Raw genomic sequence first — 13,070 nt, forward strand, 5'->3', positions numbered from 1 at the left:
TTTCCCTTGACTTGTTTGTCACACTCTGTGGAGGTTTGCCAAGACTGGAAATTTAAAAGAGAATAGTAAGGTATGTTCCTAATATCTTTTTTTCTGTATTTAGTAGTAGTCATGCATAAATTAATTTAAAAAATGAACAAATAAGATACAAAAGCCACTTAAATTAATGGTGATTTACCATTAATGGAAAATTAATGGTGATTTACATGAAATTCTGCAGGGCTCTAGATCTTTGTTTGTGTTAGAGATCAGACTTCATTTAAATTATTAGCCGTTATAGTCTGCTTTTTTATTAGTCTATTTTAATTTACTATATTTCAATACAATTTGGGAATATAATATCAGAGGCTTCCTGTAGTTAATTTAATTCACATGATTTGTACCCAAACTGTGCAGTTTAGTGGATCAAATATCTACCTTGTAGCACAGTGCTTGTGTAATAAAATCCTGCAAAGATTTTTTTTTTAAGTATTTTTAATCAGCACATCTAGCTGTCATTATAAAAAGTACAGCCTAACCAATCTTTTACCTCTTTCTTTAAAAATATGAAACCCAAAGAAAAAACATGAATGAAAATATTTTGTTCCAGATCCTCAGGTTTTTTCTGAACTGCAGTTGGTGCAGGATCCAGTTGGCGCAGGGCTGGGGGAAGAAGTTGATTCAGAGTCATTTCTTCTTCCTCCCAACTCAGTCTCTGACTCAGTCCCTGAGTCAGTCCAGGTGTAGTTACAGCAGCCTGCTAGATGTTTTAAATTCCAGTGGTAGTAATGGTCCTCAATGAGCCAGTCTACCAAGTGGTGGCTAGAATGTCATTATTCTCTGGTTACAGTCATCCTCACCTGGACACTATCAACTTTCTAATACCCTCTCACCAATTCTTGCCCTCTGACAAATCCTTGCCAAAGGAGGGGCTTGCCCTTTCATAGCCCAGAAATCTTCAGAGAGAAAATTCCAAAGATATTTGGTAATTTCTGCTACATCTGAAGGGCAGGTGGTAATGACTAGACACCTAACCTTTCTGGTGTGCTGAGTATCTGGAATAAGTTCATGATTACTTTAAAGCAGTGGTGTCAGACTTGCAGCTTGTGGGCCAGAGCCAGCCTGTAGAGCTATATCATGTGGCCCCTGTGGCTGATAGAGGGGCTGGGAATCCAGGGGCAGGGCTTGCTGGCTAAATACCCATGTCCCATTGGGCACGTGTGCTAGTGCCAGGTGGCAAGCAATGGCTGTGTAAATCCCCTGCTGCCATTGATTATCCCACCACTGCTCACCTTACTGCTGCATCTGGATGCAGTGGCTGCTTGCAGACATGGAAAATAAACCGCGCTTTAGTTTAAACATGGCATGCTCCCATGTCAGGATCAGCGCATGCCCAGAAGAAGCAGCATGTTAGTTGCACCTGGCTTTCCCAACATCTGTATAGATTGGACACTTTAGTGCGGCTTTTTTGGTGCTTTTATCTAATAGCTGATTGAATTGGCTTTAAAGTGTCTAAAAGGCCCACAGAAGTGCCCGATCTGTACAAAGGCTGCAGAGCCAAGTCAAACTAATGTGCTGCTGCTTTTGGAAAAGTGTGGGTTTTTTTGTTTCTTTCATGTCTGTCAGCACCCCAAGGAGTCCTGCAATCCAGATCTGGCCTTGGGGTGGGATGAGTTTGACTCTGCTTTATTTCCTTTCTGTCACAAATTTTGCTCTTCTCAAACGGGCCCATCTCAAAAGGCCCTCTTCAGCATAAGTAGAAATATCCTCTTCAACAAGTAAACTGGTTTGAACTTTGGGAACAAGGCAATGTGCTGAGGAAAAGTGCTGACACTGTGGACACAAGAATGCAATGCTATCAGAACAAGGCAAGAAAACTACTGTCTGGGACTGGAATAGTTAAATGGTTGAGAAGTCATGTTTGTAGGGTGATGAGTTTCCCAAAGGTATCCTCTGAGAATTTCTTTGTTCATTGTTACTTTTAACATAATTTGAAAACTTACATTTCTTGGACTTTTTTTTAACATTCTCATATTTCAGAAAATATTTAAATATATGTATGGGCCTCAGCTTCACCCAGCATGAAATAACATAGTTGTACTCATTTCAATAGATCTAGGGTGATAAAAACAGTTTAATATGCGCCTCTATTTGTTAATGGTAGTGGGAAATTTTAGTGAAAAATAAGAGAGGTATTTTGCAATTTTTTGTGAACTTTCTGCAGCTATACAGAAGCAGAAATATTTATATTGGTTTAAAGTTCTGTGCACTTTTCTTTCTAACAAATACCATCTATTTAGAATATTTTCACCTTCAAGTTTAAATATTTTTTATTATTCTTTTGGAGGTTATATTTATCTATTCTGTATCTATTGTTGCCTCATGAGTTATTAAAATTTTTGTTGTACATTGTATATCTTAGTCTTCCTGCAGGTGCCAGTTTCATTAGTACTCAGGAAAGGAATATAAAAGCTGTTTGTAAGGAATTCACAACAGTGTGGCAGTGGGTGGGAGAGTGAATTTTTTCATCCTGAAATGTAACGGATTGAAGTGATAACTTCTTTGTTCAAAGGAAAAAAAAAAGACCTATCCTTATTCCTATGAATTAGCTAGCTAGAAAATCAAAAGAAATCTCTTTGTGGCCATGGACAAGTGTTAATTTCTACCAGTAGGATTTCTCTGTGACTTACAACTGGAAGCATGGGGATATGGGGATGGGGACAGCTTCCTGGACTGCCAGGGCTTGGGATCTGCCAGCTTCCTCTTGCTGCCCACTCTACCCAGCTGGGCAGTGGGGTGGTGATTTCAAAGCCAGGAAGTTTCCCTGGAATCAGGCTTGGACACAGCCCTAGTGGACTGGGAGGCAGCAAGTAGCAGCCACTCCCTTTGCCTCTCGAGACTGGGATACTGGCGTCAGCAAGCAGACAGACTCCTGACATCAAGCAGCAGGGAAAGAACACAGGCATTCTTTATGCAGGAAAAACTCTCCTGCTGGAGAGATCTTCCTCACTGAAAGAAGATTTTTCTTCTGCAAGAAGCATATTCCTTGACGGAGGAACTTTACAAACTCCTGTACATTTGTGGCTTCTATTATAAGAGTGACAATTCTCCCAGCAGAAACTAATGCCTGTATGTGGCCTGTGTGACAAACTTCACATCTTGAGATAGCTTACCTTAACTTTTTCAAGCTTGGTCTGTTATCTTTTTAAGCCATGTGGTGGGCCAGATTCATCCCTGTTGTCAGCAGGTGTAGCTCTGATGCTCCCTTCTGACATGGGACTGAATCCTTGAGTCTGGCCTGTCTATCACAACTCAGCAGGGAGACAGTCTTCCCTTTATCATGCATCTGTCCAAGCTGATTTAATGTATGTCTACTTCTCTTGGCTCTGAGTACTATTATGGCAGCTGGACATCAGGTAGGTGTAATGAGGCTCTGGCCTTTTTCCTATTTCCCAGGGAATATGTCTTTATCTCTTGAAAATTCTTCTATGCAAAATTCAGTCTCTGGTGGTTGGGTGAAGTAGCTTTAGAATAGTTTTGTATCTGGTCCACCTGTTCATATCTCATTGGTATACTGGAAAATCAGTTCCATGTTTTGATCGGGAAATATCAACTTTTATCCATCAGACATTTCTTTTATGTGAAATACTAGGCATGTCCCACAACAAAATTAAAAATATGATTATATACAAGCTGTTGGCTGAACTTTATCTGAATCTTTCTCCACCCTACTTCCCGCACCCACAAATGGTGAACAAAAAGCTTAGATTATATAAGATAACAGTACACACCATTACTTGCAAAGTATGTAACATTTTGCTTGTCAACATAAAAATAGCCTCTGCCACAGAACAATAGTCAGGGTTGCCTAGCATCACATAACATTAATTTCTTCAACAAGCTGCTCCTGCTGATGTACAGTGACTCTTAACTTGTCTAAGTCCGAAGCTGAGACCTTAGCCTGCCCATTGTGCACCTAAAACCATTAAATTAAAATAGTACTGAAAATAGTACTGACAAACTGAAAAGATGTGAGGTTAATTTATAGAGCATGGATAACTTAGTTTCAAAACTCAGTGCAACCACTGTCAATAATTATGGATTTGCTGGAATCACTCCATCTGTGAGACAGTCTTCCACGAAAAGTACATGCAGTTTCTCAACCATGAAATCTCTGCCTGGCTGAGATTTTTTTGTTTTTGGAATATTTGAATCTAAACAGGATAGGATAAATTAACTAATTAATCTTGTTGCAGTCTCAGTCTTTGCAACAATATTGGGTTTTCCCTTTATATAAATTGTTCTAACTTTCAAGTGTACCCTCATACACTTTTCAAAGATACTTTCCCCAGTCCCATTCCTGCAGATTTCCCTGATGAGTAAAACCAACCAAATAGAAACCCAATAGCCTTTATTCAGCCGATGCAGGGTACACAAATCCAAAACTCTCCTGAGAACATATAGCTTTAGAGCTTCTGGCCTGAGCCACTGCGGGCATGTGGTTCCAATACCTGAATCAAAATTAATGTCTGTTCACTTGCTTGTCTATTTAATTTCTGCATCTTAGAGTAACCTGCAAAGACTGAATCTATTCAGCCTTGGGCTTTTTGACTGTCTGTATTTAGCCCTAAGGGCATGAAAGACTGGTGCCTCCTGAGGCTGGGGGCGGGGAGGGCACAATTTGTGGGTGGCAGTGTCGGTGGTGTCAATGGCAGGTTGGTGAGCAGTGACCACCCACAGAAGCCGGCAGCGGCGTTGGCGGGGTGGGGAGTGGCGAGTGGTGACTACCTGCAGAAGCCAGCGGCCCCCCCATGCCTTCCCTACAAGTTGCCTCTGCCTAAGGGTATGTGTACTCTGACAACAGAAGTTACATATACCTGAGCTAGCTTGATAGCAGGAAGCCAGCACAAGTTTCAGTGGGAGCTAGTGCCCAAGTAAATATAGAGGGCTTTAGGCAGCCCATACTGAAACTCAAGCCACTGTAGAGGCACTAGTATTGGTACCCTGACTAGGTAATTTAAAAATAGTTCATTTATATCTACAGTAGCTTCTCTTCATGAGCAACACAGAGTAGATTCAAAACAGTTCTTCTCACAGTGGAATCTTTTTTCTTTCTACACCCCTATAGATCATGTAATTCGTACCTACCTCTGTATCACACAGAAGTGAAATATTCATGCAAGAGAAAGGCAATGGCATCTACATTTCTAACCCACATGGCAATATCAGTACCTCAAATCCAGTCCTATTGCTTTAGCCTTTGAAACACAACCTCACTACAAAGTTCAAAACCTTCCTTCAATCTTTTTCAGTGTCTGGCAGTGCTCAAAGGCAGGAACTTGTGACAAGCTCATCTCCATTTATCTTCTGCCTTTCAGAAGACTTTGAAGAATTCTGTGCGAGTGCGAAACGTTAGAGAAGCCTAATTTTCTAAATCTGCCCTGCACTTGAGTATACCAAGTGTAAACATTAGCTTAGTATTGCCAATTACAAAAGGATCAGAAACTATTCTCCTTGAATGTGGAAAGTTAACTGAACAGAGGATAAAAGGGAACCATATAGAACATTTAGATTGTTAGCAGAAACACTTTCCACAACATGCTGTGGGAAACAGCATTTGGTTAGGAATGATTCTTCATTGCTTATAACAAGCATGGGTTTTCAGAAAATTGGACAATATTTTTATGCTAAATTTTGCTGAATGATCATGAAAACTGAACCCCTGTCTTCTGAAAAAATATGTATACAGCTCAGTGCTAGGAGTGGCATTTTAAAAGACTTGTCTTTCTTGAGGTGTTCTTATCATTTCTTCATCTTCCTTTATATGACTCACATAACTAAAGATGAATAAAAAGATTCCCAGGGAAATGCTGGAGGTAGTGTGCAGAAGGTCCCTTGAGTTACAGTGCTGAGACCAAATTGCAGGGAATGTGTAATAATTCTCCAGTTTTTGCTAGATTTTGTCCTGTGTCTGGATACTGCTAAATCACTCTTGCCAGACATTACTTTTCCCTGGAGTTCAGATTATTATACAGTATCATTATGTTTTTTTACCTTTTGGCTCACCAGTTTAAGTGATCAGAAATTGGTTTAAACCTGTAACAGAACAGAAGCTCAGTGCACATAAACCAGTTTCAAAACGGCTGAAATTGGTTTGAAATAAACCTGGTTGAATGTAGTCTCAGACTTAACTGACTGAGCTCAAACTGGTTTATGAAACTTCTGTCCCAGACCCCTTCCTGGTTCAAGTTAAATCATAGCCCCCAGCATTTTGTAGCCCTGGGCTCGGCTGTGCGGTCTGCTCCAGAGAGCAGGGCTGGCCCTGCCCCTCTGCTCCCTAGCCAGAGCAGGGGTAGAAGCATGGCCAGACACTGCCCCCCTAAGGTGAAGGGGGCAGGGAAGAGGTTTCCCCCTCCCTCCCCTGTCCCATCAGCACAGACCCCAGCAGGGTGTGCCAGGCAGGGGCACAGCAGCTGCTGCCAGGCATTTCTCTACTCGCTGCTCCAGTGGCAGGGATGTGCCTGGCCCTGGCAGTAGCCTCAAGGGAACTAGCCAGGGAGGTGGTTTAATTCCAGGCTGGGTCTGCCTAGCGCTCCCACTTCACTGTGGCAGGGGCAAGGGCCTGGCCAGACACTGGCCAGCATGGCCCTCTGAGGCAGAGGGGGCAGGAAGAGGGATTATTCCCCTCTCCACCCCCTCTGCCCCTGAGGGACCGCAGCCAGGGTCTGACAGCCATGACACCTAAGGGGCCCATGCCAGCCAGCCTCTGGATATGCCCCTGCCCCTGCTGCTGGAGTAGCAAGGGGGCAGAGACCATGATGGGGGCAAAGCCCCTCATGGTTTTCCGGGGAGTGCAAGCCTTTTCCCAGTGGGGGCGGGGGAACTGCACTGTGGGCAGCCGCGGGACAGTTAGAGCTGCTGCAGACTATGTGGGGTAAGCAGCAGTGGTGTTAGAGGGTGCTTTGGTGGGGGGCTATGGCCACCCCTCCAAGCACCGATACTGCTGCTTGCCCCATACAGTATGCGGCAGCTGTGCCTGCCCCACGCCCACCCACAGTGCAACCCCCCACTGGGAAGAGGCTTGAGCTCCCAGGAAACCATGTGAGGGGTTGCTACCCTGTTGGAGTTGCTCCCCCATTGCCGCTTCAGCAGCAGGGGCCGGGGTGCGGCCAGAAGCTGGCTGGCATGGCCCCCTTAGGTGAGGGGGCAGGGAGAGTTATTTTCCCCCCTCCTGGCATCTATTGGAGGAGACAGGGAAGGAACTTATCCCACTACTCACCCTGCACAGGCAGCAATCAGCAGAGGCAGTGGATGGGGCTGGCAGACCCCATCTGCAGTCCTCCAGGTACTGAGGGAGTGGGGGGGGGATAACCCCCCTCCCTGCCCCCTTTGCCTTAGGGGCCCATGCCAGCCAGTGTCTGGCTGCAGTTCTGCCTTAGCCACTGTAGCGGCAAGTGGGTATGCACCCAGCAGACTCCAGCTCAGGTCTGTGCCAGCGGGACAGGGAGGGCCTGGCTATGGTCTCCCCCCACCCCTGACAGCTTTTCTGCAGTCGAGGGCACACGCTCTAGTGCCCCCAGGCTTCTGGCCTGAGCCACTGGGTGCATGTGCCTCCATTTCCTGAATGTCTGTTCAGTTGCAAATTGGTTCAATCTAGGCAGGTTAGACTAACCTGCAAAGATTGAATCAATTTGGGCTCTGGCTTTTTGAAGGTCTGTCCCTAGCCAGTGAGTGCATTGCTTAGCGATTTCTCCTAGGTTTAGTACAGCAAAAAGTTGTATGAAACATTTAAGATGGCATGATCTGGATAGTGAGCTGTGAATACAGGCAGTTTTCCAGTTACAGAGTTTAAACATTTCTATTAATACACCAGACTCTTAGGAGCTGCTTTTTTAAGTGAAGAGTCCCTAACATTGCTAGAGTTGGCCGCTAGAGGATGCCTAAGTCATTCCCTGTGTAGCTACTGTAGCCTTATACAGTTATCCTTATGCAGTGTGCCCTAGCAGTCCTTTAGGGGCTGCTGGCACTTGCTGCAAGTTTAAGCAGCCTGGATGCTTTAGCTGAAATGTTGGGATCACAGAAACACATGGCCAACCTACAATCTAAGGCAGAGCTTTCCAAACTTTTCATGTTGGTGACACACTTTTTAGACATGCATCATTTCGCGACACAGTAATTCAGTTCCGGGGGAGGGGCCAAGGGAAGCAGACGCGAGTAAGGGAGCTCCGCAGTACCCTTCCGCAAAATTTTCTGCATTTCGCGTGACACACCTACACACTGCCGCCGACACACTAATGTGTCGCGGCACACAGTTTGGAAAGCTCTGATCTAAGGAATGTAAAGGTATCTTAAAGTGAGTTTTTCCCTACCTCTTACCTGTCAATTTTGTTATGTATTTTCTGTTCATAGGAGAGGATTTGACAAATATGATATTACTTCCTTTCTTATGTATGCTTATGAAAACAATATTTTATTGTAAATGGAAGAACAAATGAATACATCCTCCAATCCTTCACTCTTAACTGTGCAATATAGGACAGCCTTGGTACAGGAAGTCTATCACAGGGTAAAGGGAAACATGCTTAAAACATATTTTAATTAAAATACTAGCAGCATATCAATGTAACACTTTTATTTCCTGCAGCTCGGTACAATAGATCCCTTGACTTGACAGGAATCTTTTGGGTAGTAACTATTACTTGCCTTGCCAGTATACTCCTTGCTGTAGCAAATCCACGATGAGGAGGTTTTTCTTCAGACATCAGATTTGTCCAATTGTCCCTTGAGATCAAAAGACAGATTTCCATTTAGAGTGGAAGAGAGAAACTAGCAGCCTTCTAAACTGATTTTAAGATTGAGACGGCAGGATGGAGGTTGTAGGGGAGAGCGCAGGAGTGGATGGATGTGAATCCACAGTTTTGCAGCTTTCTCTATTTTCCTGGCTTAAAAAACAGCAGCCACAAATCAGGTTCAGTTAATTTTAAAGAAAGACAATGAGGGACACGCATGGGGCACTGAACAGCTAAAATTCGTCCCATTGGAAAAAGATTGAAACTCCCACCTGCCCACCTCCCTCCACGCCCCAATTTTTAAAAAAATCTGGATTGTCTTCTGCAGTAGAAAATAGGGTATAGTATAAATTTAGGCTTGGAACAAACTGGCAAGATCGATATCCTGCCTGAACAGAAAAATCAAGATTAAATGCTAATGCTAGATGTTTGTTAGTGAGACAAATGAAATTGTATCACAGAACCTTTTCTGGTTTCTACAGATTCCTGTACATATTTTCATAGGTTTCTGTTTCTTGAGGCAGATGCACATTTGCTCTACATGTAAATTGCTGATCATATTTTGCCTCCTTTCCTTTCCTGTCATTAGAAGGCTGTTTTATGCCTTCTAATCTGATAGGACTTTCAAAGTCGGTGTTTCCTATATTGCTAGTGACTTGTGGTTCTTAACAGAATGGGCGTTGCTACTCTGCAGCGTCCCTAGTTAAGTGCTTGTGCAGCTCTCCAATATTTCAGTAGTTTTACTGGGCATTTACATTTTCTTGTTTTTAAGTCTCAGGAGTCTGATAAGCTTTGAGCAGACCCAGAGCAGTTAGATAAGAATGGAAATAATCTTTTATACCACAAATTGACTTCCCTCTTTGTAGCTTTAGACACTGTTTCCAGCTGCTTTCAGTCTTTTAAATCCTTGAAAGCTTTCCTAATCCTCATGTAGGCAGCCTTTATGTGCTCTATCTCCCTCCCCTTTATCCTGATTGGTGAGGCTATTTCATGGCCTAATTCAGCCAACTACTACATCTCTGAGCTGTGATTTGAAATAAGAGCTAAGCGGACAGTTGCCTCCCTACTCCTGACTTTTAATAGGCTAGGAGAAAAGGTTTAGAAACTTGACATTGTTTTAGGAAGACTCTCTACAGAAAAAAAGATAAAAGGAAATGAGAGAGAAAAACTTACCAGCTTGTTTGTACTGGGGAACTTGACGGATTTGTGTTTTTACTCTGAAACTGCACCGTAAGTTTGAAAGCAGATTGTTCCCTGCTGGATGGATAATGGAATTCTAAACATGAGGCAGGTAAGAAACAGGCTGCAAAGCATTCAGAGGTTTCAAAAGGCTGAGGAGAAGGGAAAAGGCTGGGTTGCTCTGTAAACCTTTGCTTGCTAGATAACCTTTGCAGAGTTCAGGTTTTTAGCCTGAAGCCCTGCATTTGTTTTTAAAGGGAAGGTTAAAATTAACTGAACAAGAGTTTTTACTTTCAGTTTGATTTTGCTGGTACTAAGTGATGTCATGTGAGTCATTGTGTGATTCAGGATTTCTAAGTGCATGAAAGCTGTTTGTAGGATATGCTAATCAATTCTTGTTTGCCATGGCTCGACTGTATTATGGAGGCTCTCTCACAGCTTCATTTATGATACGTATGCTGAGAAAACTTGTGGGTATAATTGTAGATGTGTCAATACTGTGCAGGGCTGATTTATTTAACCATGCGTAACACTCTTACATGCCACTTGCATTTTTCAATAGCTTTAAAATATATTGGTCTCAAGTCATCTTACAGTTTTTAAAAAGTACTTTAGCACTGAATAAAATTACCTAGAAAACCAGTGAGTATTCAAATAGGATTTTTTAAAGCTTGCTGTCTACCTGTCTCCTCTGCCCCCCACATTCAACTCGTATTCCCATAGTTCAAGTTCACAGTGGGAAATGTTTTCATCATTCATGGTGCATAGTTTTACAACAAAAATACGCAATTAGAAAAGGACTGAGGGAGGGCAGAGCGCTGACAGAGCTATATCTTAAAACTAAACCAGTTTCAGCTGGAAGACCCTTGCAAATCAACATAAAAATAATCTTAAGAGCAATACTTTGGCTACCTATAAAACAATAGATGAATGGTTTATCTGAGAAAAAAAGCATTTGAGAAAAGCATTCTGGTTTCTTTGTGTGAGTGATATTCAAGGAAGTCTCTATAGTCCATAGGGCTTGGTGGGGGAGGAGGGGGAGATGGAAAGAAGTTTGCACCTGCAGTACAAGTGAAGCATTTTTTCCTGATTTTTTTCAAAACAAGGTGGGAATCTTAAGTATTTTAGTCTAGTCTGCCATAAGGAGGGGAGCAGTTTTTGTGGGCAAAAATCCATTTGTCCCTTCTTAAAAGTCACTGATTGAGAGATTTCTTGTCACCATGCAAATAAAAACTAAAGTATATACTGCATCATTTGCACTTGGTCAGATCTTTCCCCCACCCAACTCCACTTAGCAAAAAGTGGTGTTAAAGCAGTGACAAAAGATATTAAAATGACATACAGCACAACAAAATGCTAGCTACAAAACTGTTACCACTGGATGAATAACGCCTTTCTAGGATGCTTATATTTATAGCATGTTTACAAAGCACATTTGCGTGTGTGCATGAGAGGGTGCACAGTTCAATGAAAGGAAGAGGCAGACAAATAGGTCAGAAAATAATAACTTTTTAAAGGGTGAATATCAAGTGAGAAAATGAAAAAGTCCCTTGATGTCTTCTAAGTAAAAGGAATAGGGGAAAAGCAGACAGCAATAGGATAGTCTTGCCTCCTTTGGTAATGCCCATCTTGATCCGACAGATGTCTCCCTTCTTTCACTTCCTTTGAATCAGCAGTATACTCTGGGAAGCTGAACCCATAAAGTGGAGTGGATAAGCATTTTACAATGTTGTGGGCCATTTAATTTCAATGCAGTTATTCCTTGTATAACTGAAAGCTAATTTGATATCCCAATAACAAAGCAACTACTTTCATTGAAGATTTGCAACTATATATGTTTAGCAGTTAGTTCTCACTTATACTAGGTGTACAGGGTGCAAATTAAGTGGGAGCTCTTATGAGGAGGACTCAGCCCCCCACCCCAGAGATGAGAGCCCCCTATAAGATTTGAAAATCATAACCTGGGGGGGGTGTCTCTGATCAGATTGCTTCTTCACTTAGGTGGACTTGTCAGTTAGTGAAGTGGTTTAATTTTTTTGCAGAGGCTCCCAAGAGTCAAAGTGTAATTCAAAACCTTCAGGTGTACAACTGAAGTTCTCAGAGGATTTCTGTATTTTATTTATTTATATATTTATAAACTTTTTCAGTTTGGCAGAGGACACAGTCAGAATTTACTACAAGTGTTTGAACAAAATCGAGTGAGCTAGTAATCTAGAATTGAAAGGACACATACTATATCATGATAGGGATTGATATAGTCTATTTACAAGGTAATTGAAAATCTTGATAACCTGTCAAATACAATCACTGGAAATCAATTCAAAATAAAAAAGCACACATCATGAAAAAGGAGTTGTGAAATGGCCTTGTCTCTATTTTTAAAATATCTAACAAAAAGGCACATTCAGGAAATGGTAGGTCTTATGTAACTGTTGCACAACTTGTCATCACAAATTGCAGTATTGCTTGGATTCTTAGGGTTAACCATCAAACAGGAAAGTGTCATCAGCATTGAAATGAAACTACACATTGTGCAGATGAATGGTGTAGCCCAAAGGCATGTTACAGATAGTGAACAATAGTGCCTGTCCTCAGAAGAGAGCAATGAAACTGACTTCCCTAGTAGAAGAGCAGTTCTCCATAGAAATGTAATATGCAGCCTGTTGAGCTGATAAGATTCAACCTGCTTTACAATTGTGCCCAGCCAGCAGTCTCTAAGTGAACTAGCAGGATAGCAATATGGTTGGTGGTATAGAATGCTGTGCAGATACTTGTAAATGAGGCAGGTAAAAAAGAAGGAGTCTTTATCAGGAGGTCATTTGAAACCTCAGCAAAAGCTGTTTCTGTGCTGTCATACAAGTAATATCCTGACTGCAACTTCTGTAGTGAAAATACGAAGTTCCCCGTACAACTACTGTGCATTAGTGATGTGTAGTGGGGGCACGGAGGGCGAGGACGTGCCCCCCCTGACAGGGAGCACTGCACTCTGGCTGGTAGGGGGGAATAGAGAGTGCTAGCGCCCTCCCTAAAATTGACTCCATGCCACTGGCATGCTCAGACCTGCTTTTGGGGAACTCCCCCAGTCACTGCTTGGCCATTGGGGAACCCCCCCCCCCCCCCCCC

General features: G+C 42.6%; 1 protein-coding gene across 9 annotated transcripts in view; it reads left to right on the forward strand.

The window, feature by feature from the left end:
- MID1 (midline 1) overlaps positions 1–13,070 on the forward strand; it is a 395,575-nt gene that overhangs the window by 154,913 nt on the left and 227,592 nt on the right. The window contains exon 1 of one of the 9 annotated variants that reach the window (XM_025202532.1): positions 9,801–10,059. The exons of the other annotated variants lie outside the window; for them this stretch is intronic. The gene's annotated coding sequence lies outside the window, so the exon portion shown is untranslated. Of the gene's footprint in view, positions 1–9,800; positions 10,060–13,070 lie in introns of those variants that run through there. 9 annotated transcript variants of the gene reach the window in all.

Source organism: Alligator sinensis, unplaced genomic scaffold (genome assembly GCF_000455745.1).
Source record: "Alligator sinensis unplaced genomic scaffold, ASM45574v1 scaffold312_1, whole genome shotgun sequence".
NCBI lineage: Eukaryota > Metazoa > Chordata > Crocodylia > Alligatoridae > Alligator > Alligator sinensis.